This window comes from Ambystoma mexicanum, chromosome 5q, assembly GCF_040938575.1.
Source record: "Ambystoma mexicanum isolate Mex_15411 chromosome 5q, UKY_AmexF1_1, whole genome shotgun sequence".
Lineage (NCBI taxonomy): Eukaryota > Metazoa > Chordata > Amphibia > Caudata > Ambystomatidae > Ambystoma > Ambystoma mexicanum.
In genome coordinates this window covers 936,201,899-936,229,250 of record NC_090933.1, presented here as the reverse complement: position 1 = coordinate 936,229,250, position 27,352 = coordinate 936,201,899, and the positions used below count along the sequence as shown (strand labels likewise).

Below are 27,352 nucleotides of genomic sequence, written 5' to 3'. Positions count from 1 at the left end.
GGCTGTTTTGCCCACAATGAGTAATTTTAGCTCTTCTCTGAGCCATCTGGCTTCGGCCATGTACTTGGTTCTATCACATGGGGAAGACTGTGCCAGCTTTTGGGCTGTATAGAGCTTTTCCCTAATGTTCTTTTCTATCAGGATGCGTTCTCTTTTTTTTTGGGCCCCTTCCCTAATGAGCACCCCACTCCAAGTGGCCTTAGCTGATTCGCATACGGATGCTTTCCCAATCTCTCCTGTATCATTGGTAAGAAAAAATTGCTCAATCTCAGTTTCAAGAGTTTCTTTGAAAACCGAGTCAGCCCATAGGGAGTCGTTGCATCTCCATTTAGAGTTCCGAGGGGCCACATCGTTCCAGCACACATCCACCGTAACCATGACATGATCTCACCATGCGGCGGGGTATAGTATCCGCAGAAGGCCATCGGAAAGGAAGATATAATCAATACGCGTAAGCGTGTCTTGGGGGAGTGGGTGGAAAGTGAACCCTCTATCCGCTGGGTGCAGGTGGCTTCAACTGTCAGTGAGGCCATATAGGTCAAGGGTTATTTTGATTTCAGCTTCATCTCGGGAGGTGGGTGGGTTCTGTGCATCTGCCCTAGTTTGTCTGTCCACTGAACTATCCATCCACGTATTAAAATCTCCACCAAGAGCTATGTGTCCCTGTACCATATTAAAAACCTTCTCAGTAATCTTGTGAAGGAACCTATTCTGCCCTTGATTAGGTGCATAGAGTGTGGCAAGAGTGACAATTGTTGCGCAAATGTTTCCCACCACCATGAGAAACCTTCCCTTGTTGTCCGTCCATGACTCGAGCGTTGCCATCCTGAGGCCTTTGCGAGTTAGAATCCCCACTCCCCCCTTTTTTAAGATATTAGAGCTCCAGAAGGAAAAGCCCACCTCACAAGATGGAATCAGTTTCTCCTCCTCTCTTTGGTATCATGTTTCTTGGAGAAATAGAATATCTATGTTTGACCGCCTGAATTCTCTGGCCACCATGGAGCGTTTTGTGGGGGAATTCAAACCCTTCAAATTAAGTGTGCATATGCGTAATGTGTCGTTAGAGAATGTAGGTGACATCTCGAGCTTCGTATGAATATTTAAATGACCAAATCGTCTGCTTCATGGCCCATGTCATGTTTGGTAGCACAGTGTTTGATTCATCTTTTTTGAATTGGGGCTCAATAAGTCCTGAAGAGGTCAAGGATTGACCCGTCCAGTTCACATCCCATTGTAACGCTCACCTGATTCCCGTAGAGGCGCCGGTCTTGACTGGGCGTATATCGTATCTTCAAAGGTGATGTGTAACACACGGCTGGCTCTTTGGGCTGGACCTCTGTGCACTGTATGTTTGACTCGAAGGGTAAGATGTCTGCAGATAGAAAATATGGGATTAAGGAACTGGGTTATTGAATGTCTCTCTCTTCTTCCCTTTCTCTTCTCCTGTAGAACCCCAAAGGTTAACGCTCTCACCTTAGGTAAGTGAACACCGTGCTCTCCATCTGCCTCGGGGCAGGGTGCTGTAACCAGTTTCTTCACTGGATAAGGGGAGCAGGCCTCTTGACTTCAGAGGACTGCTGTCCGTCGTTTACTGCACGAACGGTAAGTTTCGAGTAATTCTAATGTCTTTAAAGTCTTTATTAATGATGTTTCTTGTTTTGCAGGGTTCCGGCGATGGCGGATGACGGGCTGAAGTGAGTTGAAGATGGAGCCCGTGTGATGAATAGAAGCGCCTGGAAGCACGTAAGTAAGCGCTAGTTGCCTGCTTCACGATGCGCTCTAACTGTCTTTTTATTTTGCAGGTATAAGTTCGGAGCGGCTGCAGGGTGCCGGAATACCCACTGGGTTAGATGTGGAAAGGAGTAATGGCACGTGAGTATTAAAGTTCCCCAATGTCTTTAAACGCACCTTGTTTTGTCTTTCAGATGTGGGATGCAGCGCCGAAGGCCTCCGGAGCGTGCAAAGAGTTGGTAAGCTTTTGTCTTTCAGATGCCGGAATGCAGTGTGAAGACCTCCGGAGCGCACGAAGAGTAGGTAAGCCTTTGTCTTTCAGATGCTGGAATGCAGCGCGAGGCGTTGGTGACAGCCGATGGACCAGGTAAGTGAAGAGCTGTCACTGAAGACCGTAATGCTAACCTGTTCTTTCTTGTCTTTATAGGTGTTGCTGAAGACTGGATTCAGGATGGTAAGCCTTTTTCCTTAGGCCCAGGATCAGATGCAGAAGACACAATGAGCGTTCTGCTGCAGAGGATGCAGAATAATGCAAAGCAAGATTCATCCATCGGGTGTGGTTTAAATAGCCTCCTGTAGTGCTTAGGTGTCTCCTTCCACAGCCACGCCTAGTTAAGAAAAGAGTTCCTGCTTTCCAGAAGAGTTCCAGTGTTCTGAATCTAGGGAGTGGCTCCTGCCCCACCCAACAGGAAAAGTAGTTCCAAACAGAAGAGGATCAGAGGCTCAACTGGCACGCAAGTAAGCAGCATGGTCTGCTGCAGGTAAGTCCACCCAAGCATTATGAGCCCGGCGCTTCCAGCGCTGGGACTGGGCATATTTATGAGCCTGGTGCCACTGGCGTCAGGACTGGGTCCAAAAGGTCCCAATTGGGACTGGTTGGCACTCGGAACCTGGGTTATGGATCTGCTTCCAAGGGAGTTGGGAAAACCCTGACCTTTTGGAAGCAGAGATCATGACAGTACCCCCCTCAAGGCCCCTCCCAAACCGGGCTTCTCCAGGGGTTTTGGCTTGTCAGGAAATGTTCGGTGAAATCTTTTGATTAGGCGAGGAGCGTGGACATATTTAGCAGGTTCCCAGGATCTCTCTTGGGGGCCGTAGCCTTTCCAGTCAATTAGGTAAAATAGTTTAGATTTGGAGATCTTGGAGTCCAGAATGCTTTTGACTTCAAACTCGAGTTCTCCATCAACTAGGATAGGTTTTGGAGATTTAGTTAGTCGGGTTTGAGGTTGCACGGGTTTTAATAGAGAGACGTGGAAGACCGGATGTATCTTCATGTGCGGGGGCAAGTCCAACTTGACCGCTACTGGGTTTACTATGGTAGTGATGGAATAGGGAACAAGGTATCTTGGGTTGAATGTGCGTGGCCCTTTTAGAGGTAGATATTTGGTGGATAACCAGACTTGATCCCCTACTTGATATTGAGAGGCTTCCTTCCGATGTTGATCTGCTCCTTTCTTGTATTGTTCTTTAGCCCTTTGAAGGTGAGAAACAGCTTCCTTAAAGGCTTGGGTGATTGTAGAATGCAGGTAGTCTACTGCTGGTGTTTCAAGATCTTGGAGGGGATCCAACTCCGAGGTTCGAGGGTGACTGCCGTACAAAAGAAAAAACGGGGTTTTCCCAGTTCCCGAATGGACAGAGTTATTGTAGGCATATTCGGCTATCCAAAGGATGTCTTTCCAAGTTTTTTCAGTTTGTTGCAGCATGCAGCGTAAATACTGTTCCAGAGTTTGATTGGTCCTCTCGGTTTGTCCGTCGGTCTGAGGGTGGTGACTGGTCGATAGTCTCACATCAATTTGAGCCGACCGACAGCAACTTCGCCAAAAATGAGAAATAAATTGACTACCTCGATCCGAAATTAGAACCGAAGGAAAACCGTGCAGTCGGACGATGTTTTCGAGAAATTCTCGGGCCAGAGTTGCTGCTGTTGGCAAGCCTTTGAGCGTAATGAAATGCGCCATCTTGGAGAGTAAGTCCACGATTACTAGAATCGTATTGTATACGGAGCATGGAGGTAGATCGGTGATGAAGTCCATAGAAAGCGTATGCCAAGGGCGAGGTGGGATGTCAATAGGGTGTAAGAGGCCTGCTGGTCTTTCCTTTTGACTCTTGTTTTGGGCGCATACTCTACAGGACATTATAAAGTCTCTGATATCTTTTTTCCAAGACGGCCATCAGAAGTAGCGCTTGATCTTTTCTGAGGTCTTGGCCATACCGGGATGTCCTTCCATTAAAGAATCGTGATAACAAGAGATTACTTTTTTCTGTAAATCTGTGCTGGGTAGGTATAATCGTTCTTGGAAATACAATAAGTTGTCCTTTACTGCAAAGTCCTTTCCCTGCAGATGCCAATTCTGTATGTCTGCTGGAGTTACAAGTTGCCTGGCTTTATCCTTAACTTCCTCTATGGATTCTGTGGCGATTACACCCAGAATTCTTTGTTCGGGAATGATTGGTACAGGTGTAGGGTTGATCAAGTGTTCTTCCACTCCCATCCGAGAAAGGGCATCAGCTTTACCGTTCTTTGTACCAGGTCGATAGGTAATTATGAAGTCAAACTCGGCAAAGAATAATGCCCAACGGAGTTGTCTAGAGGATTGGGCTTTTGCGGTTTTCAAATATTGCAGGTTTGGGTGATCCGTAATCACAGTAACGGTGTGTCGGGCCCCCAGCAGATAATGCCGCCAAACCTTAATGGCAGACTTGATAGCCAGAAGTTCCTTGTCAGTAATCGTGTAATTGATTTCAGGAGGCGAGAATTTGCGGGACCAAAATGCCACGGGATGCAACTGATTGGTTACCGGGTCCTTTTGTGATAGAACTGCCCCCATGGCAAGGCTTGAAGCATCAGTTTCCACGATGTAGGGGAGTTCGGGGCGAGGGTGTTTTAAGATTGGTGCAGAGATAAATTTAGTCTTTAAATCCTGGAAAGCCTGTTCCGCCTCGGTAGACCATTCAAAACGTTTGTTTTTCTTTAACAAGGCAGTGATGGGCTGGACTATTCGAGAGAATTCGGGGATAAACCTGCGGTAAAAGTTAGCGAAGCATAACATGCTTTGCACACCTTTTACGGAGGATGGTGATGGCCATTTGAGAACTGCATCGACCTTCTTTTAATCCATACGCACTCCGCCAGGTGATAATATGAATCCCAAGAATTCAACTTCAGTCACGTTGAAAACACATTTTTCCAACTTAGCGAAAAGTTTGTGTTGACGCAATCTTTCGAGGACCATTTTCACGTGTTTCCGATGTTCAGATTCCGATGAAGAATAAACGAGGATGTCGTCAATGTAAACAACAACACACACATCTATGAGCTCTCTGAGGACATCGTTCATAAAATATTGAAAGGCGGCCGGGGCATTGCAAAGTCCGAAGGGCATGACCTGATATTCAAATAGCCCATACTTGGTGCGGAAGGCCGTCTTCCATTCATCGCCCTCTTTTACTCGTACCAAGTGGTAAGCTCCTCTAAGATCCAGCTTTGTATATATGCATGCTTTTCTGACTTGGTCCAGGAGTTCAGGGATCAAAGGTAACGGATATCTATTCTTAACGGTGATCTGGTTCAGGGAGCGATAATCTATACAAGTTCTAAGGTCTCCTTCCTTTTTTGGAACGAAGAACAAAGCTGAAGAAGCAGGGGACTTGGAAGGACGAATAAACCCATTTGCCAGGTATTGATCCAGGTATTGTCGAAGGTGAAGGTTCTCAGGCTCGGTGAGGGCATAAATTCTACTACAAGGAGGAGTAGATCCAGGTATCAGGTCTATCTGGCAGTCATAAGACCGATGAGGAGGTAGAGAGTTAGCCTGATCCTTCCGGAAAACATCTTGGTATTCTAGGTATTCGGGAGGTAAGTGGGGAGTCTCTGAAGAAATTGCTGCCAGTGCAACACCAGGTGGAGGGTGACAAGTAGAGACACATTCTGGAAACTGGACCGTTCTTGCTCGCCAATCGATCAGAGGATTGTGTTTCTCTAACCAAGGTATTCCTAGAATAATCTGAAACTGAGGGGCCTTGATCACATCGAACACGATCTTCTCATGGTGTCCATCTTGAGTTACTAGCGTCACCTCTTGAGTGGTATGCGTTACTGGCCCGGAGGCTATCTCCGTACCATCCACCGTAGTAATGACGTCCTTTACAGCCTTGGGACAAAGAGTTAGATTCATCCTCAAAACCATTTCATGATCCACATAATTGCCGATGGCACCGCTGTCGACGTAAGCTTCAATTGCATGTAATCGATCCGGATTATCAGGGCTAATGAGGACCATAGGTATCACGAAATGCGAGGTCACGGAACTGGTTTTCACGCTCGGCAAGAGGACCTCTATTCTTGTCGGGCAAGGTCGTTTCCCTGCTCAGAGTTTGTAACTTTGGTAACTGCAGCTCCTACTGCCTTCTTGGCAGGTTTCACCGGACAGTCTTGAAGAAAGTGCCCTGAGTTTCCGCAATAGAGGCATAATTGCAACTGTTTTCTCCTTTCCCGCTCCTTTTGTGTTAGAGGACCTTTCAGACCCCCTATTTGCATGGGTTCCCCGGAGTCTACTCCTTTGGAAGGAGTTGGCGGTTTGGAAAATACTCGAGCATCAAACTTGGAACGATCAGCCTTCCTGTTCTGCAGTCTGTGATCTATTTGAACGACTAAGTCTATATAGTCCGAACAATCTTGTGGGGGATTCACTACTTGGGCTAACACATCTTTGAGCTCTCCACGTAGACCTCTATAAAACAGCGTAATCCTTTTGTCCTCAGGCCATTGAGTTTCCACTATCAGTCTGTTGAAAGACGCAATATAAGCCAAAAGGTCTTGATTACCTTGTCGCAACGAAAGAAGCTCATTGTCCAAGGCCTGCCCCTGTGAATGTCTTGCGAACAGTTTTTCCATACTGAGCTGAAAAGCTTGAAAATCATGGAGGACCGGATCATCTTGATTTACTAGAGGGATCGACCAGTCTGCCGCATTGCCACTAAGGTACGAAAGCACGAAAGCTACTTTAGCTTGATCAGTTGGAAAGGCTGCTGGCCGGCATAAGAAATGCAACCGGCACTGATTGATAAATACTGCAAACCTCTTTGGGTCACCAGAAAATCGTTCGGGCGGAGCCAGAGGTACATTCGCAGGTAGGTTGATCTGCACTGGATTCATAGAGGATGTAGAAGGAAGATTTCCCCCAGATGCGGGTAACGGGGTCTGTCCGGCTTGTGACTGTAGCAATTGTCTAGCGAGATCATCTGTTCGCTCCTTGGAAATAATCAGTTCCCTTCTTAGAGCGTTCGTTTCCTGACGGGCTGCATGCACTTCTGCCCTTAGTTCCCCAAGTAACTGGGCTAGCTGGTCGGTATCCGAGGTTTCCATAGCGCCTGGACGGGAGTTTTGTGGTAGGCTTTGCGTTCTGTAACGCTCACCTGATTCCCGTAGAGGCGCCGGTCTTGACTGGGCGTATACTGTATCTTCAAAGGTGATGTGTAACACACGGCTGGCTCTTTGGGCTGGACCTCTGTGCACTGTATGTTTGACTTGAAGGGTAATATGGGATTAAGGAACTGGGTTATTGAATGTCTCTCTCTTCTTCCCTTTCTCTTCTCCTGTAGAACCCCAAAGGTTAACGCTCTCACCTTAGGTAAGTGAACGCCGTGCTCTCCATCTGCCTCGGGGCAGGGTGGTGTAACTAGTTTCTTCACTGGATAAGGGGAGCAGGCCTCTTGACTTCAGAGTACTGCTGTCCGTCGTTTACTGCACGAACGGTAAGTTTCGAGTAATTCTAATGTCTTTAAAGTCTTTAGTAATGATGTTTCTTGTTTTGCAGGGTTCCGGCGATGGCGGATGACGGGCTGAAGTGAGTTGAAGATGGAGCCCGTGTGATGAATAGAAGCGCCTGGAAGCACGTAAGTAAGCGCTAGTTGCCTGCTTCACGATGCGCTCTAACTGTCTTTTTATTTTGCAGGTATAAGTTCGGAGCGGCTGCAGGGTGCCGGAATACCCACTGGGTTAGATGTGGAAAGGAGTAATGGCACGCGAGTATTAAAGTTCCCCAATGTCTTTAAACGCACCTTGTTTTGTCTTTCAGATGTGGGATGCAGCGCCGAAGGCCTCCGGAGCGTGCGAAGAGTTGGTAAGCTTTTGTCTTTCAGATGCCGGAATGCAGGGTGAAGACCTCCGGAGCGCACGAAGAGTAGGTAAGCCTTTGTCTTTCAGATGCCGGAATGCAGCGCGAGGCGTTGGTGACAGCCGATGGACCAGGTAAGTGAAGAGCTGTCACTGAAGACCGTAATGCTAACCTGTTCTTTCTTGTCTTTATAGGTGTTGCTGAAGACTGGATTCAGGATGGTAAGCCCAGGATCAGATGCAGAAGACACGATGAGCGTTCTGCTGCAGAGGATGCAGAATAACGCAAAGCAAGATTCATCCATCGGGTGTGGTTTAAATAGCCTCCTGTAGTGCTTAGGTGTCTCCTTCCACAGCCACGCCTAGGTAAGAAAAGAGTTCCTGCTTTCCAGAAGAGTTCCAGTGTTCTGAATCTAGGGAGTGGCTCCTGCCCCACCCAACAGGAAAAGTAGTTCCAAACAGAAGAGGATCAGAGGCTCAACTGGCAGGCAAGTAAGCAGCATGGTCTCCTGCAGGTAAGTCCACCCAAGCATTATGAGCCCGGCGCTTCCAGCGCTGGGACTGGGCATATTTATGAGCCTGGTGCCACTGGCGCCAGGACTGGGTCCAAAAGGTCCCAATTGGGACTGGTTGGCACTCGGAACCTGGGTTATGGATCTGCTTCCAAGGGAGTTGGGAAAACCCTGACCTTTTGGAAGCAGAGATCATGACACTCGTCCCTTCATGGTCCCGTTTCGTGTTGTTCCGCCCCCCAGGTCTGCCTTCTGATGTATTATATGTCGTTCTCCCACCTCACCTCCCGCTCCCCTCCCCACCATACATTCGGCATCTGGTCCGTCCAGGTTAGCATCACCCATGCGGCCTCGGACCACCAATGTAAACCGTGAAACAAGCGGTCATATCCTAATGTGAACATTTTTAACAGTGAGCCCCCAACCGTGGACTCATAGCACAACAAAACCAACTTGTAAGTATAAATTCTGACCCCCATCTTGGGCATCGTTCCATTGTCTATTTTACCTCATAGGTCTATCAGGCACCCCAAACATACGGATCCAAATTCATCGTTTATGCGACTGAAATTAAACCATTAGACATGAATTCTGATCTTGGAGTCGGGTGCATCGTTGGCGTATAGCGAGCATAAGTTCCCCATCAAATGCACCTAAATTACTCCAACCACCGTCGGGTTGCGTTCAAGCTCCCAGCTTCAGCTGTATCATTCACCCCATCGTTTCTTTGTGTCGTGCGGCCTGATGTGACACTCTAGGAACTGGATTAGTGCTCCATGTCCTGAGAATTGTTCATCCTCCAGAGTTTCTTGGATCCCTGAATCCTTCTCTGCCGCGGGCCCTTGGTGCGCCACTCACCCTCCTCTCTTTTTGATTCACCAAGGGAGGATCCCTCCCCCTGGGGACCTATCAGGTCCGCTCTACAGTCTATGATGTCCTTTTCTGAAACAAGTCTCATTGTCGAGCCCTCCCACTCAAAGGTGAGCGAGAACGGGTAGCCCCATCGATATCTAATGCCTTTGTCCTTTAGCATCTTCGTGATTGGGGAGCACTTCTTCCTCATTGCTAACGTGAGTGATGATAAATCTTGGTAGAGTGAAATATTGGAGTCATCCAATGAAAGTTGTGGAATGTGTCTGGCCTTTTCTAGGACCGTGCTCTGTCCGCATAATTGTGAAATCGAGCTAGCACCGATCTCGGGCCTCCCGGTCTGCCTCCAGCTCTATGAATACGGTCAATTTCGGGTTCATCCACCGATTCATCTTTGAAGAGGAGCTTCAGAATAACGTGCAGGGTTTGCTTTAAATCAAATTCGGTTTCGCCTTCTTTCTCGGGAACGCCAAACACCCGTATGTTGTTACGGCGCTCCCTGTTTTCAAGATCATGAACCTTGAGGCGTATTTCCTCTTATCTGTGTTCTATCTCCGCAATGCGGTGGTCCATTTGGGCCTCCAACGTATTCAGGGAGGTTTGATTATGCTTGACCTGTTCCAACCTGTCTTCCATTTTGTCCATCCTTTGTGTAATTTTGTCTATTTTGCTGCCTATGTCCGCTCTCATGCTTCTCATCTCGGTAAGTAGGTCAGCGACGTCCGTATTGGTTGCAGCTGCATCAGACCCTGCAGTCGACATCTTGGACTCAGTGAGTGACTTCAGGGATTTGCTGGTTGGTGTGAACTTGTATTTCGCCAGTTTGCCCTTAAGGTCCATGGACGGCAGGTCTCAACTGCACGTGGGAGGACTACAACGCCAGGGTGGTCATTTAAGAAATATGTGCTTGTGTATGCGAGCTTTGTCCTCCGGTGGCCAAGTGTGGCTGAGGCAAGATGCTTTGGAAAGCTCCCTTAACAAGCAGCGTCCCGCATCTGACCAAGCACCACTTGTTTCTTCTTATTTCTTTTTTGTTTTGTTTTGATGGGGACTTGCCTGTAATGTAGCACATCAAAAGGCTCCGGGGTGGTTCCCCAGGGAGAGGGAATCAGTTTGCGGCCAGCGTGCGACCATCTTAAGTAATCTTCATGCGCACGGTCCACACCAAGCGGAATGCTGGGGTTCTGTTCTTAAGTCTGGTGGGTTTAGAGGTATATGTGGGATCTGAGGAGGGCACACTCCCTGTCCGATAGGGGCCCAACCCTCAGTCCTTTGTTGCCTAAGTGAGATCTACTAGTGCCCTTTATTGAATAGGACCTATGGCGCTATAGCTTCTTCCACCTTTTCGGGGTTCCGGTATCGTGATGTCAGGCCCAGCAAGCAGTTATGTCCCTCACGGGTCGAGGATCAGGGGCAGGACGCCGAGAGGGATAATGTGTCATGAACGGCTCTGCGCTGATCAACGTACTCACTTCCTGTGTGGCCGTCCGGGCGTGCTAGCATCCAAGAGGGGGCCCGCTGCCCGCTTTGTACTTAGCGTCCAAGAAGAGTCTACATATGATGAGCTGCTAGGACAACTCGAGCAAGTATGCTGAGGGGAGCCAGTACTGTGTTGTTGTGGGGGAAGGATGATTCCATACTACGTGGGAGCGAGTAGTCTCCACGTGGGCGTCTCGTTCTACCGTGACCAGAGTATGCGCCCGTGGTAAAAGCAACAGCGGAGACCACTTAAACTGCAGGTCCCTCAACAGTCTCCTCGCGGTCGTGTAGGGACGGTGGCAGCAGCACCCGATGGACGAACAGCCCTCTTCCAGGTCCTTCGGTCTCAGGGGTGGGGGTGTGCACAACCTCCCGAGGGCCGTGAACGTTTCAGGTGGGCTATATGGGGCCGAGCACGTCTTTGCACAGTACCTCTAGGAGGGCCTGGAAGCGGCACACGTTGCTGGACGTGCCCTGGTCCTGCGCGTATCACGGCTCCGTAGTCGCTCAGGAGTGTGGCGGGAGCTCGCAGGCCTTCTCTGCCTTTGTGTGCCAAAATATGCCGAGGGAGGTATCTCCAAGAAAAAAGCTCTGTTTGAGGTCGGGTTTTTCCCCAGTGAGTCGCGGACACCTTCGACGCCAAATTCTGTAGATATCCAGCTGGGGGGGTCTTGTGGTGGGGGCTTACTCCATTTTTCGGGACCCTTGCGCGGAGCCTACACAGAAAGTAAAGCCATCCGTGCGCCCCCTGGTGGCCGATCCTCAGAACTTTATTTTAATGTAGCAGAAGCAGTAGTAGAGTGTGAGGCAAGGGATCTGGCTCTCACAGCGTCATTGGCAGAAAGGAGTTGCTAAGAAGAGAGCAATCCCTAAAAAGAAGCATCCTGGCAAATTGTATTCAAGGTACTGCAGAGCTTACAAGAAGAGTGGTTATTATACAGAAGTGGAACTTTTGTTCTGAACTCAAACCATTCTTTCCTGGAAGGAAGTTATCCTGGAATACCATTGGTTCTGTTTTCTTCGTGGAACTTGGATAGGGAATCTTTTCATCAAACAAAAGAGGAACTGTTACCTGGGGGAACAACATCTACCCAGGACAAACAGAAGTCATCCAAGACACTGGTTATTTCATCATTTTATATGTATGTTGCTTACGCTTTGTTTTGACTGTTCTGTTGTTTAGTGTGAGGGCCAGTTTATGTATCCTAGGAGATCTTCCCTCAGATCTTAGGTTTTGTTTGCATTTATGTGTTAAAATAAAATGTCAAATACAGATAATACTACAAGAAGTTGTCTGCCAAACATTGCTGACCCCTCACAGAGCACAGATGAATTTGCAGGCAAGAATTATGAATTCATTAAGGGGGAAACTCAACATCACAGGTACCACACAAGGGAGCAATTTGTAGAGGTATGCAATGAATAATACAGGTTGAAGTGGGTTTAGGCATCAAGGTTAACTACTTTTTCAAGTGGGGAGAGGAACTAGAGAGCGCAAGTCTCATGAGGAGGCTGGATCCGTAACACAGCTGACAGTGGCAAAAGGTGGAAATTAGTGTCTTAGCAGAGTGGAAAGGTGAGATGTGGTAGATTGTAGTAAGGATGCTTCTTATGTTAAACCTGGCAGCCATATTAGTAGAGGCAATGAACTGTTGTAGTTTCAGATCGCTGTCAATTAAAAAACACAGGCTTGGCAAAAATTGTGGGGATTGGCTGTGCATGTCAGGGGGAAGGATATAGGACAGGAGGAGAAGAGAGGAGGGGTGAAAAGTTAAAAGCCCAAAGGATATCATCAAAGATCTGGAGGAATTAAGCACCAGAGAGTAAACATCTATTGGCATATTGGAACAAGGTAGTCTGTGATGCATGAAGAAGATGTGAGTGTCATCAGCAAAGAGAGGATAAGAAAGCCCAATGAGGAGATGTTCTTGCCAGGGTGTGAGTTGTGGAGAGTGACCAGATGAGGACCAAGCACAGACACTTGAGGGAATCTGACTGGGAAAGGGATGCCAGAGGATGTTGCAGTATTCCAGGAATTTTAGAAAAGGGGCAACCAGGAAGACTGAAGGCAATTTGAGCACAGGCAGTGCCCTAGAAGTTAAAGTGAGAGAGAGTCAGGAGAAAAGATGACCAGTTGACGGTATCAAAGTAAGCAGAGCGATCAAGGTGGATGAGGGTAGGGGATAGATGGAAGTGATGAGCAGTAATGAGAAAGTGAGAAATATTGGTGAGTGCTATTTCCATGGTGTGACAGCTAGAAGACTGGACTGGAGGGGTTTGCTGAGTTCCTACATTTCAAGGGCGAGTGATATGTGACTGAATACCACAGGCTTCATGTTATTATTTAATGTGTAGATTTGACACAAAAACTAGTTAGAAGGGTTGTTGGGGTGAGCTCTAGGTTTCTCTAAGAGGGATAACATGGTGGTCACCGCATAGCAGGTTGGGAATATCCCAGATGACAAGGTGAGATAGAATAGTGGGAAATATAGGTGCAGATATCACTTGCCAGTTTCTTACCTTGCCGATGCTATGGAGTGTTTGGAGGAGAGAGGGGTGATTGACAGTGTTGAAGGCTGCTGAGGTTTAGAGTAGCTAATGAGACTAAAGAAGAGTTTCAAGAGGTGAGCATTAGTGAAAACGTTGCACATGCCGTTTCAGTGGAGCGACGTCAGCAGAACTCATATTGAAGAGTTGCTGAATGGTTCATTGACCTTTAGGTTGCTGGCAATCCATTTGAGTATTACACACTCAAGAATTATAGGGTAGTGAAGCAGAAGGGACATATGCCATGGGTTTGGAGGGCTGTTGGGATCAGCAGAGGTGTTTTTTAGTATTGTTAACAAAGTTGCCATTTTAAATCAGTCAGGGAAAATCCCCAAAGAAGGATATAGGTTAAATACACTGCAGAGAAATTAGCATTTAAGGAGTGCAAGAACTTTAATTGTTGTACAAAAGGATCCACAGATGCACATGGTAGGTTGGCCTCTAGGAGGATGGGTGCCAGTGAAGGTTGTGACAGGGACAGCGTTGTGGCCCTGTCAATGGGGGAGATGGACCCCCAACACCCTTCCCCTGTGCCGTCGTGCAGCAGGCCCCCTCCCAGCCCCTCTTTACCTTTGATGGCGGTGCCTCAGCAGGAGAAGATTCCAACAGCTTAGAGATGCTGCAACATAATGAGCAGAGCACTAGTCCACAAAAAACCAATGGGTGCCACGGATGTGGCAACACGGTCGCAGGACGTGGCAATGTTGTACATTGCACCATTGGGTGCTGCGACAACCACAATGCTGGGGCAGGCTCCAACAGATTGTGTCTGCTGGGGCCCCTGAGAATAAGAGCCACCCCTAACTCACCAGGGAATTTGTATTAATTGAACAAAGGCCTCCAGGAAGACCTCCTCGTCATCGACTATGCCATCAAGGAATTATGATTAATTCAACAAAGGTCTCTTAAGGCCTACTCCACTAGCCCACTAGGGATTGTATTATATTAAAAAGCCCCCACAAAGGCCCTCCACATCTAATGTCTCTAGACCCCATCAGGGTCCATGTTGTAAAGGGGCAGACTTGCAAGCCCTCTTAAGCCCTCACATGGCCTTCCCCTGCCACACCCCATGGACACAGGTAAGTTACTGCATAAAGTAAGTGGCCAATCGTAGGAGAGGGTAGGGTATATAAGTAAGTGTGTAAATGCTTCAGTGTGTGTTACTTGAGTGAGGACAGGAGTTGGTGGAGGATGTCTGAGAGACCAGAGGAGGTGAGAGCGACAGGACTGAGAAAGCTATTGGAGAGAGGGGGTCTGTGGAGTATTTGTGAGTGAGGGGGGAGTGTGAGGAATAGAGGTAGAGTAGGAGTAGCTAGACGGTAGTGGTGGTGCAGGGGGTAGTAGTTGTCGGAGGAGTAGAGTAGTGGTGGGAGTAAGAGATGGTAGTTAGTAGCAGTGGATGGTAGTAAGTCTTAATGAGTAGTAGCCAGAGTAGAGGGAGTACAGGAGTCTAGAGATAGTAGCGGTAGCAGAGCGGTGGTAGTAGTGACAGGGAGTGGGAAAACAGGAGGAGCTAGTGGTAAGAGTAGAGACAGAGAAAATAAGAAGAAAAATAGTGAGAAGCAAGGAAGTCGAGTGGAGAAAAGGAGGGAAGTGATAAAAACAGCAGAGGTAGACATAGAGGGTTAGTTTGAGGTAAGAGCGATAGTAAAAACGTGAGTAAGAAGAAAACTAAGATCAAAAGGTGGAGGTGACACTGATCAATAGTGCCAACACCTGCTAAGGATTCCTTGGTTAGGAAGGAGGGTAACAGCAAGGTTAGGTGAGAGAGAGGGACGTCCCAAGTGACAATTCCCCAAGAACCCGCTCAGCCCTGAGAACTACCCAAGAACTCCTGGCCCAAGCTATTTGTAAAGTCCCAGTAAACACCCTTGGACTTACTACCAGAGTCAGTGTGGTTATTTGAGGTGAGCCGTGCCATCACAGAGTGGGTAGTCAAGATAATAATCTAATAGTAGCTGGACTTAGCAGCAATTAGTACTGTAGAGCGAGAACAAAGTCACTCACTGTACGAGTCACAGAGTTTTGTTGAGCAGATATTCGGCCATAGTCTTGATGGAGTAGCATTGTTAACTTCAATTGGCAGATCTCAGGGGTGATCCAAGTATGGTGGTGAGAGGGAGTGCAATTGCCACCTTGTTAATGCAGAGGTGTTCAAAGAGTGAATTAATTGCAGATCTGAAATCAGAAAAGCCTAGTCAATCAGAAAGCCCCGGCATCACCTACTCAGACTCCAGAGTGGAGGGAGAAAGCAAATAAAGTTAGTGGGGGATCTCAACAAAGGTTATTATTTTGGAGTGTGATGATGAAGCTTTGCTGGGAAGGCGATCAAACTGAGGTTTGCTGGAGGCTTCTGGCTTCCTTGGAAGGTGAATATCATTCCAAGGAGAGTGACATTCCCACCTGCTGATTTAATACTCCTTTCAGTCACTATCAGTCATAGAAACCTCTTGCTTTTGACACTTTGCGTCTACACACTGAGAATACTTCCTACCAAGCAGACACATAAATACATGTATAAAACCTGAACCCCTGATGGAAGTGCCAGAGGCCAGGGATGTGTCAGCAAAACAATTAATGCAGTATGTTTTCAGGTGATATAGATCAACCCCTCAACGATAAAAGATTTAAAAGAAGACACTTTGAGAATCATTAAGTCACAAATCAGAGCAGGAAAAACGTCCCAATTGAAATGGATTGATCCCAACAATCTTTAAGAGGGAGAAATGGGTAAAATGCTTTAAAGACACTTCTTGATCTCCAATTCGTGATTATCCCTCCTAAATGTATGTACATCTCTTTGCATACTGCTGCTCATTCCAGTTAGTAACAAAGGTCAGTAGGTTAAAGGTGCAGCTGAAGAACTCTCTGTAGTTCACAGGTTTACTTCCCATTAAAATATCTCAGTGGGTTAATCTGCTGAAGAGATCTGTGTGTATCTTCCAGGTCACAGGTTTGGGTCCCAGTGTTTTAGGTCAGTGACTTAATTTTCCCAATAAAGAAATCTGTGTATATTCAGTGGGCTTTTGATCCACCCACTGAAGAGACCTATGAATAACCAGATGTTTGCCAATGTGAAGCCCATATTGCACACTTAATCGTCCTGTGCTCTTGAAACCCCCTCTTTCTGGCCCTCTTATCCACCAATGCCACTTGCACTCCACCCGTAACTGGTCACAATAAACCCTCCACCCCACCATGCTAATCTAATCTGACCATTTCTATCAATGAAGAAATGAAACAACGTATCTCTGCGATTTAGGGTAATCATTTTAATCATTTCTTTTTGGGACAAAACCTTGCCCCTTATTGTGCTCTGCACCATCTTGGCAGCCTAGCATTAACAAAATTCTTCTGCTGCTAGCGAAGTCCCAAGCTACTTGACAGAAAAATTCAGCTTATCCAGAGACCGATGAACTGCAAGACTTAAGGGCATGTGCAGACTTGAACTATGCCGGTGCAGGAAGGAAAGAACCAGTCAGCCCTTCTGTGTCTATGCCCCAAGACTCTGGAACCTCCTCTACATCAACACCAGACTTGCCCCCTCACTTCCACATGTCAGAAAGGAGCTCAAGAGCCTCCTCTTGAAAGAATGAGTCCTCCCTAACACATAGGTCAACACCCTCCACCCCCCACCCTACTTGAGAGCGGGTGATCTGCTCCCTCTCTTTCTTCCCATGGTTGTTCGTAGAGCCCTTGCTGTCAAATTCTCTGCCCTCCCCTCCCCTGCTCCCTTGCATCTCTGCTTAACTTGTGTCTTTCCCCCTATGATTTTCAAAGCATTCCATTGCTTACCAAAGATAGGGCTATATTCAATAAATACTCTAATATTAATAATTGAGTGATGATTAGAGATAGTCTAAATCTGTGCGTAGCTTTCTTATGAGCACACACTTTCAACATTCTCAGCAGATTTTAGAAATCGCCTGCAGATTTCGCAATGTTTGGACAGATCCAGCAGATTTTCCCTCTGCACCTATGGAATTTACAACCCTGATGAAGTATGAAGACAATGTCTGCAGTCACAGTGTTCGATAGATTTGGACTGCCTCTGGTCATGACTTGGGTCGAGGTAGGGAGGGGATCTGTAGAAGTGAAATACGGTGCACAGAAGTGAAAGAGGGTAGAAGGAAGAGGCAGGCAAGCTTGAAGGCACACAGGAGTAAAGGAAAATGATGGGGTTAATGGTGCACAAAGAAAGGTGCAAAGGATAAGGGAGGAAGAAAAGACATGAATTTTATTGTACTTGCCATTTGTATAGTGCCAATTTTGCCATCATTATAGTTTCAATGCGCTGGAACATGGAACATGGAAAATAGAAGGTAAGAGTGGATATTGAAAGGAGGATATGAGGAATATCAGGGGTCCATATTGTAAATTGGAAGTATTTTACTCCTTCTGTTTTTAATTTGGGGGTAGAATACGATCCCCTAGATTAATCCCTCTCCTAGATCAATCCCTCTACTGTTCAAAACAATAAACTGTAAAATGATCTGGTGCTCCTGTGTGTCTTTTAATTTGGGGAAAAACGGAAAGCTCTCACCCTCAAGTGGGGAATACACAAGACTGTTTACAACACAAAGTCTATTGATGTATTTGAAACATTTCTGTATTTGAATAAATGTTTGTGCAATACGTTCCGAACAAATTGATGTTATTTCATTTGCCTACAATCATTCCGATGTATCTATCTGCATATAGTGTATTGCTCTGTTTTGGACTAAAACCAAAATTATTTTCAAAATCTATAATGCCTTCCAGTGCTTTTCAATATAACATTGCTTTCTGGTTAACATTCATTCGATATTCTTTATTATTTCTATTGCTCTATTGCCCAACATGTTTCATACCTCAATCATACTTAAACATTATTCTTCAGGAAATTCTTCAGGGGGACACTACTACCGTTTCTACAAATTTTAATGTGATCTATAGAGACTGACACATTCTTTTTCTCTATGTCTTAATGTCTTCACAAAACTTGCTACATAATTTCTGACTTTAAAAACACTTTTTTCTTGTCTTCTGTAGGTTTTCCGTCCTTATGTTGCACTCTTTAATGTGGTCTGGCCAACCAATAATCCCTAAAAGAAACAAAACAAATGGTTTTGAATTGCTGTTCCTTATTGTCCATTATTGTCATTTTCAACCTTCTAATGGTATTTTGGAAGTTAATTTCCCATTTGCTTAGATGGCTGATACTACATTGCCACCAGCATACACACTTACGGATTTTGGGAATCTCTATACGAGAAACGGAACTCAACGTCTATATTAGGGTGTGATCTCTGACTGGTGTACTGGATAATCTGTTTCATTCACCTCCCTGTGTAGTGATACAAGCAACAAGGAGGGGACTGTTCAGTATCATGATCGCCTATACAGATAGAGTACTTCCATATGAGGTCTGTACCTCTTTTGAGTTAGTCTTTTTACCACTCTCACTCACCGGCTACTGCTGCATTCTGTCACTTACAGTCTACTGCTGCATTCTGTCACTTCCCACGTGGGTCCACAGTCTTGTCTTGTTCTGTTGTTCACGTTGTGGTCCAAAGCCTTCAAACTCTGTAGATGTTGGAAAGTACAGAGCAAACTATTTTTACAAACTATCAATCTTTCCTACAACGTAATTCATTTACTCTATTTCTATGTTTAACACTAGTCCTTTTATTTGCACGGGACTCTCCTTCAGCACTGACCGGCTACCTTTCATGCTTAATGGTTGCCCCCTTTATTTCTGTGTTTTTGGCTACCACTTTTGTTTAAATAGGGTTCTGCTTTTGCAATCACCGGCTATGGCTGCGTGCGTGCCCTCTCCTGCTGCTTCAGTTCTGAGAAACGTCCAGGAACGGTATTTCTTTCACGTCCCCCCGTGTGTGTTCACTTCCTTTCTTGCTGTTAAACACCAGGCTGCATGGGAACAAAAATATATAGCCCCTTTCATGATCGAATTCTAACGAGATGTCCCTTTTCTCCCGCACCTCTTACCGTTGTCCTCGCGGCTGCGGTGCTCACGTTATTCATGACCATCTTGCTACGGCTCCTCACTCGTTCAGCTCGTAGTCATGGTTACCATTTTATCAGCCTCCCCTCTTTTCTAAGCCGCTTCTGTTTTTTAGAGGGCTTCACCATTGCATAGTAACAAGTAGAGATTCAGGCTGGATCTTACCTCCCTGCACTCGCCATATTGTTTGAAAAATCTTTTATTTGGGGGTGACATTATTTTTCAGGGAGTAAACAAACAAATTCCCTTTCCATTTTTTAGATGAGTAAAGATATATTTTAACTCTAGGACATTTGTGATTTCTAATCCATTAAAAATTTAAAATTGCTCTTCAGATTAGGCAGTAATTATATAAGAACTCTTTCCTGTTGCACTAATTTGTCGGTATCACTGATCCAACCTTATCGGTGTAGTGAGGGCTGTAATGTCTCAAATGTTTGCTACTTTTTTTTGGAAGACCTTTTCCTCCCTATATTTTTGGGGAGTATTTGGCTAATTGTAGGGAGTAAAGGTGGCTTGAACACCACTTATGGCTAGGTCTGAGGAAGAGAGACTAACACAGAAGAGAATAAGAGAAATAGGGCACACTGACGGGAGATGAAATGCGGAATGGGAAAAGGAGAAGGGCAGGCGAGTCATCAAGTAATGGAGAGAAGGATATGGAATGAAGAGAAGGGTTAAGGGAAGGACGGTGAAAGAGGAGGCATGGAAAGAGAAGGTATAGAGGAATGTTAAAAGAAAGAAACGAGCCGGGAAAGGAGGCAAGAAAGAATTATCCATGGTTAAAAAGGAGCTTTCAAGTGTATCTCCGGCCACTGACCCTCTACGGTCAAAAGCACAATGCAACACTATTAGTATGTTCTTTAATGAAAAGATTAAACAAATTCAGCAAACACTATCGGTTTTTTGGATCAGGATGTTTAGAGATTAGCTCTCCTGACTCTTATCCAATAAGTAATGAGGCCAGGGTGGCTTTCTTTGAGCCTGTTACAGATGACATTATTATGGCGGCTCTCAGAAAGTTGAAATCCTCCTCACCGGTAGACTCTATTCCCTGTGGTTTATCCAGTCTCTTTCTACAGAAGTAATTCCACTTTTTACAGATGCAGTTCATGCGTCTTTTAGGATGGGCTCTATTCCCACTACCTTGAAGCATGCGCTTGTTTCTCCTTTACTAAAGAAACCACAGCTTGATGTTGCTCTCGCATTTAACTATCGGCCCATTTCACTGCTGCCTTGTATCATGGAGCTCATGGAAGTCATTGCCACTCCCCAACTGTCCCATTTTCTTGAATTCCAAGTTCTTCTATATCCATGTCAATCTGGTTCCCGCACTGCTAGGGGTAATGAGGCAGTGATGATCTCTGTTCTGGATTATCTCGCTCTTCTCCAGGATCACAGAGAGGTCAGGGTTTTAATGTTCCTCAACCTCTCTGCAGCATTTGATACAATTGATCATAACATCCTGATTCAGCACCTGGAACAGGCAGGCTTCCCTCTAGCCTGGTTCACTTCGCCTTTGTCAGAAAGCACATAAAGTGTTTCTTCGCTCCCATTTCAGTCGCTCCTGACTGCTCTTACTTGTTGGGTCCCCCAATGGTCCGTACTGTCCCCCCTCTTTTCCAATATGTACCTCCGCCCACTAGCAGATCTTATTCAGGAGCATGCGATACAGTTTTATACATATGCTGATGATACTCAGCTGCTCTTTCGTTTGGATTCCCCAATATCTGACTCCCCTCGCAAGCTACGAAACTGCCAGGCGACAATAGGTGAGTGGATGCCCAGAAATTGGCTAAAACTTAATGGAGAACAACCTGAGATTATGGTGACAGGCTCTGTCACAGCGCAGGCCGCCTGGACCAAGGATTTCTGGCCCGAATCTCTCGGACCGTGCCCCAAACCTATCAAATCAGTCAAACGTTTGGGTGTTGAAATCTTACCTTCTGGTTCCCGGAGCTTCAAATCTCTGCGGTATGTAACTCGGGTTTTCTAAAGCTAAAAATCTTGAAAAAAACACTACCTTTTCTTCTGTCAAAATCTCGAGCTAAAGTTGTGTCAGCTTCCATCTTAGGATCTGTAGATTACTGCAATTGTATATATCTGGGTAAACTAGCCTTTCTAATTCAGAGGTTGCAGATAATTCAAAATGCTACAGCTGGGCTGGCTTTGGGAGCCAACCGCTTGGCTCACTCCCAGGACCTGCTTCGGCAGCTGCACTGGCTTCGGGGGAGCAGTCGCATTAAATGTAATATTTTCTGCATTGCTCACCATGCATTCCACCATGCCGGCACAGAATACCTTCAGGCTAAGCTGACCCCTTACACTCCTGCAAGGGCTCTTAGGTCAGCCTCTCACAATCTCCTGACAGTCCCAAAATTCCATCTTGCAAAGGCAGAGGGGGCAAGCATTCTCGACTCTGGCACCAGCTCAAAGGAATTCTCTTCATGAGCAGCTGGGAGATAAGCAATCATCTAAACTTCTGAAAAGCTTTAAAAACATATCTTTTTTAATAGGGTGTGTGTTCCTTTTTACTGCTCAGATCTGATCTAATTTCATCTGTCGTTTTCCTAATGCCTAGATGCCCTGAGCCTTAGTCTGCGCTCTACAAATTCTGTTACATTACACGCCTCACACCCAATAGTATTTTACTCTGTCAGTTCGAGCCCTCTTGCCCCTGCGATTATTAGATTTGCTATCAAACCATTACACACAATCAGAATGGTCAAATACAGAAAACAGGATTTCCTGAAAACCATGATTGAGAAATGTTGTTTGCTAATTCTCCTATTTTTCATAATTATATCAATGTAATACAATTTATGGAAATATTAGCTATTTAAGAAATGTCTATATCGTTTTTTAGCGATATTTAACATATGATAATGATTTCAAGGAGGTATCAAAGCCACCATCCTTATCTAATACATTGGTTTTAACCAAAACGATCTAATCCAGATGACCTACCCAACCAAAAGTCTGAAAGAAGGTACCACCAAATGTTTGACCTTCTTTCAGACTTTTGTTTGGGTTAGTCATCTGGATTCGGTTTAGGGCTGTGGGGGCTCCGGTGGGGTCCCCCTGCTTTTTATACTGTGAGCAGGGGGTGTCCCCTGCAGCTGTCCCGCAGTCCAAAAAAAAAGGCTGTGGGGGTTGCGGGGGTGTCCCCCGCAACACCCAGCTCACTATACTCTAAAGTATAGTGAGCAGGGGTTGCGTGGGACACCCCCGCAGCTTATCTGAAGAAAGAAAAAAAAAGGAAAAGGCCCTGCGGCACCGGTTCTCGATCACGGAAGTGAAAGGGAACTAGTGTTGCAGGGACCAGCGAGATGGAATTGAAGGTAAGTAAGGGGGTGGGGATGTGGTGGGGTGTCTTGGCGGGGTGGGTAGGGGTGTGGGTGGTGGGGTGTGTAGGGGTTTGGACACTTTGGGAATGTTCAGGGGAGAAACGACCGAAGATTATTTTGAACAAATTATCTTCGGTCGTTTCTCCCTCGAACATTTCATCCGCGGTAAAACAACCACAGATCAATACATCACACTCCCATGAGTTCCTGACGACTTGGAAGATGGGTACTAGGAATCCCAGGCCACAGGGAGATTGGTAACTAATATGTGAAACTCCCTCCGGCTCGGGGAACTAGGATGTTGTGCTGTATGTACATATGGAGCATTGAGAGATGGCTAACCACTCAGGAAGGTTCCCCCAAATTTAGGCAGATCAACCCATCTATGTCGCCCCAGTGCAAAGGGTGTGGCTTAGCAATCAGGGTAGCTCTCTAGAATTAAGGGACACCTGGGTGGTGTGCACTATACATTTACAGAGCAGTGTTTTGTCATGATGCAGATAAAACCATCACAAGGTTTGGCCCTGCCCCAGATGTTCGCAGAGGGAGATGTGTGTGCAAGCTGACAAGTGTGACTAGTGATTTGTAAACAGCCAGTTGAAACATTATGGATTAAGCAACCGCCACAAAGAGTAGAATAGGTTGCACTACACAAGTAGAGTGAAGGAGTAGAGTACACTTACAATCTTGGGAGGTTGCACAATACCCAGCCAGGGTTACACAAGTAGCATAGCGATGAGCATAGGTAAAAGTAGGTTGCAGCATACATGAGCAGGGAACAAACATATGGTGGCATGCAGCGCACGAAACACAAAGAACATTAACTTAGCATGGCAGCGATTGAACCAGAGTATCACCATTTTAGACAGCACTGTGGAAGGCCTTTATTCTGAAATACTGAATTTTGACACCAAGCTGCTTTGTACACAGTCCCAAGCCTCATGATGTTGCAGTAAACAAAGGCGCCCCAACAGAGAATCAAAACCACTAAATAACATTTCCCAGAAGTGCACAGCATGCAACTATAAAGTTAATTCGTTTTTATTGGTAGCAGTGAGAAAATACAGATAGCCTTGATCTCTAGGGGCAAGTGGCTACCGTGCCAAGAAGCCTCTGAACAAGTAAACACACAGAGCATCAAACACGGGTTAGAACAGCAGAAAATGTGTTCTGAGTAGTGGTCCCCTACCACGTGATCGGAACAATGATAATTTATTCCTGGCTTAACTAGACAGTGCACCTGCTATTTCCGTGGTGCAGCCAGACAAAGGGACAGCGCCAAGGCCACAAACAAATTGGCAGATAAAGGTCTCAGGTCTGGGAATGGGAAAGGGAGTAAACGTCTTGAAACTGAGTTTTAGCCGTCCAGTCATCTCTCCTTCCTCACCACCCATCCTGGCATCACCTTAAAGTGCCCAAGGTCAGCTGAGCAAGCCACAGACAAATTAGAATTTCGTCTGCCAGGTTGGATGCATAAGCCTGGTGCCAACCAATAAAGTAGTAGAATGAAGAGTAAAATGTTTATTAGGATGAACGTAGGAGGAGCCATCAGTTAAAGAATAGTCAATAATAGTAGCCTTCGCCTATAGAATGTACAGACAGTTATCTTATTAACCATATGCATTCTTATTACTAACCGTGATGTCATTTATGACGTATTTCACATTTGAAAGCTTGTGTTCTACATTATAACATTCAAGAATGCTTTATGTATTCCCTCGGCTGTTCACGTTTGTATAAAGCTGGGTGTTCTCGTACACTTGTAGTTACTTGATTTTCTTGAGTATTTTCATTATTGATTATCGATTGGGACCACCTTAAGAGTATCTTTAAGCTAACCCTGTAGGTTCCCTTGAGTGCAGGACAACTTGGGCTGCATGTTCTATAATTCTCCAATGGACATTATTTGAGTAAGTGCCACTGACGATCCAGGGCTGGCAGGTAGCTTCTGAAGTGTGTCATTTACATTGGAGTCGGATGGTGCCATCAGATGAGGCATGGAGATAAATGAGCCATGGGGTTAAAATATAAAAGCTATTCATGAAGGAAAGCTAAAGGGGTGGAGGGCTATGCGGAAAAATTGATGCATTGAGTTTTCTAACACAAAGGAAAGGGAAATAGTAGAATGTGCACATTAGATGGGTAATCCAGCTATGGAATGAGTGAGAGGGGTAGGGGTGCGTCAACTATGCATATACAGTGGCATTCCAAAGGGGCAAGGCCTGCAGTGTAATGTCTACGTGTGTGTTTATTGGTAATGACTGACTTGCAGGTTATACACAGGTCAGATGTGCAAAAAAAGAATAAGCAGACCTATTACATGGTTATTTTAATAGATTTCCATAAACTGCAAAATGTTCTTTGTTCATTAAGGTTGTTCTGTGACCCCTGCCACCATAGTGTTGTGAGGAATCTGATGGCGTCATCACTTCTTTCACCAACATATCCTCCTCCCAGGTGGCCAGGGAAAGGTCATTGCTATCGGATCCTGACCCTGGGGGTGAATATGCGAGGGAGAATCACCTGGGTGGAGGAGACTTGGAGTATGGGGTGAGGCACCCTTGGGTGAGACACAGTATTCCCCATTTTCCTTTTCCGATGACTCCAACATCCCCCAGGCCTTTACAGGTTGTTCCCAGTTCCTCCCCTATTTTCTACATGACTTGTCTTCCAGTCAACACCACTTTGGTACTGGGATGAGGAAGAGACCTGCAAGAGTCATGTATTGCATACACGAACATCACTTTGGTCCTGGGACGATGAAGATGCAACAAAGACTGACAACAGACTGCAGATCTCTCTCTGCACAGTCTAGTTGTTAAGGACCCATTCCAGCTGGTGGGACATTTAAAAGCCAGAACTGGAACTGTGAGAGGGACGTGAAGGAGCGGGACTTGTATGCAAGAGCAGTCATGTGGAAATGCTGTGAGAGGTCCAGAAAAGCTGGAGAGAGATGCAGAGCAAGCACAGCAGGAAGTCCTTTGGAAAGCAGGCCAACACGAGAGATCTCTGTAGGGGAAAGCCTGAGCTTTCCTCTGAACTGGAGAAGCAGCTGGTGAGACTGAGGAAAAGACAGAGGAGCACCACCGAGCAAACCGCAGCGTAGCAGAGGCTGGCGGTGTCACAGAAGCAGCAAGGTGCATCAGCAAGACCGGCAGGCAAGAAGGAAGCTGTGCGTGATGCCGCAGGAAGACCGGCAGGACAGAGAACGCTTGCATTAGGCATGACAAGCGTTGCAGCCCCACACCACTCGACAGACACATGAAGCCGCACTGGTGGGTCCCTCCAGAATTACTGGGAATACCGGGGCATACCTGTAAAAATACATCCATTCTGTATTGTGTTATATTGGCCTAAGCACACACACATTGAAACGCGCGATTGCGCTTCCCGAACTCCATCCTCGTTGTCTTGCTCACTTTACAGGTTTTCATTCCTAACGCGGTAAAGATTCACAAAGTCACCACTCTGAAAGCTCTTCCAACATGCCCCTGCAGAGGAATTCTAAATCTGCTAAGTACATTGTTTATCTTTAACTTAGAGCCTTGAAGAACTGACACAAGCATAGCTAATCTGTAGATTAGGTGCCTTCCTGTCTTACTGACTTTCTTCACTTTCTGTGGCTAATTATGAATGTGCGTCTTGTTGATTAAAAGATGCACAATTCATGCCATGTGTAGTCCTGAAAGACTGAGCTACTGAGTCGAAATGCAGACTGACTTTTTAGTCTTGAAACAACATAGATAATGAATCACAAGGAATGTTACCTTGTGTTAGGAACACAATATACTCCTACACCCCACTCTGCTCTTTTCCCAGAAAGTAAATTGTCTGAGAGATGACGCAGAGCGCTGCAACATGTGTTGCCATAGCAAAATACTGTCACGCCTGTGCCACTGGCGCACACATTGGCAACCATCATGGATGATATGGTACTCGTTTATCTTCTTAATACTCTTTAAACAACCCCTATTCACATTTTCCATTTGTACGACATTGGTACTTTCCTATTTACTTCAGCTAACTACATGTACCATAATGGCCCTTGATACAACTATCAATTCCTGGCCATTCTCCTTCGTCAGTATTGGAACCACAATCCCCAGAAGCCCTAGCAATCAGTGCTGCTTCCACCATCTCAGGACCAGAGAGGGAGGAGGCATATTATCTTCAAGTGTGCTGCTCCAGGTGCTGCCAATTAGCCTGCCTCAGTACAGGGCAGGGCTGTATTGAAGCAGCTGGCTGCAGGAGCTCAGTCTCTTGCATCAAGAGTCCTCCCAGCCCCTTTTTACCCTTTGACTCGAATTTGTATACTGTTCCTTTTGCTGCATTTTCCTGCTTTGATCCAGTGCTCTTTCGGGGCTTCCTGCCTTGCAGTCTGCTACACTCTGCTTCCTACAGCCCTATCCTTCTGGGCTCCCTGCCTCACAGCCCTGCTCCTCTGGGCTCCCTGCCTTGCTGCCTGCAACCCTCCTCTGCCTACATCCCTGGTCCTCTGGGCTCTCTGCCTCACAGCCCTGCTCCTCTGGGCTCCCTGCCTTGCAGCCTGCAACCCTCTGCTGCCTAAAGCCCTGGTCCTCTGGCTCCCTGCCTTGCAGCCTGTTACACTCCGCTGTCTTCAGCCCTAGCGTTCTGGGCTCCCTGCCTTGCAGCCTACAACCCTCAGCTGCCTACAGCCCTGGTCCTCTGGGCTCTCTGTCTTGCAGCCTGTTACATTCCGATACCTACAGCCCTAGCCTTCCGGGCT

At 46.3% G+C, this 27,352-nt stretch overlaps 1 long non-coding RNA gene across 2 annotated transcripts; it reads right to left on the bottom strand.

The window, feature by feature from the left end:
- Positions 1-17,759: 17,759 nt before the first annotated feature.
- Positions 17,760-19,248, bottom strand: LOC138498665 (uncharacterized). 2 transcript variants are annotated; one of them, XR_011278817.1, is made up of 3 exons: positions 19,045-19,248; positions 18,704-18,819; positions 17,760-18,338 (listed from the first exon to the last, which is right to left on the bottom strand). It is a non-coding gene; the product is annotated as an uncharacterized lncRNA (long non-coding RNA). The 2 variants fall into 2 exon arrangements; XR_011278818.1 differs by having other exon boundaries at positions 18,731-18,819.
- Between the last annotated feature and the right edge of the window lie 8,104 nt (positions 19,249-27,352).